The sequence below is a fragment of the Schistocerca piceifrons genome, unplaced genomic scaffold (genome assembly GCF_021461385.2).
Source record: "Schistocerca piceifrons isolate TAMUIC-IGC-003096 unplaced genomic scaffold, iqSchPice1.1 HiC_scaffold_211, whole genome shotgun sequence".
NCBI classification, from domain to species: Eukaryota; Metazoa; Arthropoda; class Insecta; order Orthoptera; family Acrididae; genus Schistocerca; species Schistocerca piceifrons.
The window spans coordinates 1-2,500 of NW_025728020.1; the positions used below are offsets into that span (position 1 = coordinate 1).

The window sequence follows — 2,500 nt, forward strand, 5'->3', positions numbered from 1 at the left end:
ATTGTTATACGACTCGTTCAATTACTGTAGTGTTGCCCACCCGCAACCCTCGCAATATAGTTCGCTACTCGCACTGCCCGCACCCCTGTGTATCGCTTCATGTTAAACACCTTGCAAGTCTTGCTCACTTTCCACATGCTCCTGCTGTACACTGTAATGTGGATGGCAGCAGGACGTACATGCCGCCCCTCCCCACGTCCCCACCTTGCCCCCTGCCTTCGCAAGCTGGTTGGTGAGAAGTTTGCATGTTCAATGCCCTTCGCATGCGACGTACTCAGGCTACGTTGTGGTGCGGCCTGTGTCAACTGTCCGCTGATGTCGTACGCGTGAACCACAATCTGTACTGCACATTCGTCCTTATGTACTGAATGATACATCGTGGCACATGTGTGACCGCACAACGACTGCGCCCAAAAACGGCGGACCATACAGTGCAAATATTGTGCACGCAGCTACGTGTCGTCTCCCTATGAGAGCTGGATTGCAGTGTGGTACGCCATAGAGACGTGTGGGAGGAACGGACGCCGTGGATGGCGATCAGCATGAGCTGTCTGTTGATGTATTCGGACCTAGTCGTCTCTCCTCACACACCGTGATGGCATGGTGCACCGCGTTCCATATCTGCGACATGCTACAGAGGCCGGTTGACAGTCGTTCGAGCAATGGACATCGCATACGTACGGGGGCCACCTTCCACGTATTGTCTAGGCGTGCACATTTTGTTGCGTGTATGTGGGCAGACGTAGTGTGGCGTGACACCTGACACAGGCATGCAATAATCGTTGAAGTTGCAAATGGCGATGGACGCCTGCGTTTTCTGGTGAAGTTACGCAAATGAACAAATGGTAACCTGTTGTGGTGCGGTTGTTCTCGCTAGGGGTGAATCGGTGATGGCGACGATAGGTTGAGGTACTAACCGGTTGTTCCAGCGATACCCACCATGCCGACGAAACTGAACGGCATCTGGGTGTGAAGCGATACGCGGCGGTGGCTGGGTGGGACCGTCCCCGGCCGGTGAGGGGGCGCCTCCCGGCGTGCTGGCCGCGCGGTGCGTGGGCGCACGCGCTACAGCCGGCTGGTGGGGGCGGCCAGTGGCAGGCGCGCCGGCCGACGGACGCGGCAGGCGTCGCAGCTGCGCGCCGGCGCACCCTGCGCGCGGCGCCGTGCGGCCAAAGTAGGTCCTCGCGGGCCCGGTGCGAAGCGCGGTGGACATCTTCAGTGTGCTGGTCCGATTGAGGACTGTGTGCGTTGAGGATGCGCCGCCGCCCGGCGCTCGGCGCCGCGACGCCGTCTGCTGCTCGGTCGCCCCAGCGGTTCTCGCTGGTGGTTTGTATCGCAGCTGTGCGGATGTGTTGGCGCGTGCGCTGTGCTGGGAGAGTTCGCTTCGGCACCCAAGTGGGGCTTTTGTCCTTCTGTGGCGCTGGCGTTGGAGCTGCCGGTCACCGTAGGTGGCGCGTGTTGTCTCCCGCCGGCAATGCCACGACAGCACGCTCCCGGGCCTCTGTCGGCAGCGGCAAGCTCAGTTGGGAGCACGGGTGGTCGCACCGAAAGCGTCTACTCGCCTAACTCCGGGCGATTGCGCCTCTCTCGAACCCGACCAAGTACTTGGGACGGCGCTGCGCGCCGCCGGGACCTGAGAGGGTTTCGAGGTGTATTGTGCAGGGGAGCTCAGCCTCCTCCTGTTTGCAGAATGATTGAGCGGACGCTTGCGTGTTCGCGCGGGCCCCCGGGACACACTCCCGGGCGGCCGGCTGCTCAGCTCTAGTTGACGCAGCTCCCTGGTTGATCCTGCCAGTAGTCATATGCTTGTCTCAAAGATTAAGCCATGCATGTCTCAGTACAAGCCGCATTAAGGTGAAACCGCGAATGGCTCATTAAATCAGTTATGGTTCCTTAGATCGTACCCACGTTACTTGGATAACTGTGGTAATTCTAGAGCTAATACATGCAAACAGAGTCCCGACCAGAGATGGAAGGGACGCTTTTATTAGATCAAAACCAATCGGTCGGCTCGTCCGGTCCGTTTGCCTTGGTGACTCTGAATAACTTTGGGCTGATCGCACGGTCCTCGTACCGGCGACGCATCTTTCAAATGTCTGCCTTATCAACTGTCGATGGTAGGTTCTGCGCCTACCATGGTTGTAACGGGTAACGGGGAATCAGGGTTCGATTCCGGAGAGGGAGCCTGAGAAACGGCTACCACATCCAAGGAAGGCAGCAGGCGCGAAATTACCCACTCCCGGCACGGGGAGGTAGTGACGAAAAATAACGATACGGGACTCATCCGAGGCCCCGTAATCGGAATGAGTACACTTTAAATCCTTTAACGAGTATCTATTGGAGGGCAAGTCTGGTGCCAGCAGCCGCGGTAATTCCAGCTCCAATAGCGTATATTAAAGTTGTTGCGGTTAAAAAGCTCGTAGTTGGATTTGTGTCCCACGCTGTTGGTTCACCGCCCGTCGGTGTTTAACTGGCATGTATCGTGGGACGTCCTGCCGGT

At 58.0% G+C, this 2,500-nt stretch overlaps 1 non-coding gene across 1 annotated transcript in view; it reads left to right on the top strand.

Annotated features, from left to right (window-relative positions):
• The first annotated feature begins 1,775 nt into the window (after nt 1–1,775).
• The window catches only part of LOC124742011, a 1,908-nt gene continuing 1,183 nt past the window's right edge, over nt 1,776–2,500 (top strand). Inside the window, exon 1 of the ribosomal RNA XR_007010175.1 lies at nt 1,776–2,500. This exon is cut by the window's right edge and continues 1,183 nt beyond it. This is a non-coding gene — a ribosomal RNA (small subunit ribosomal RNA).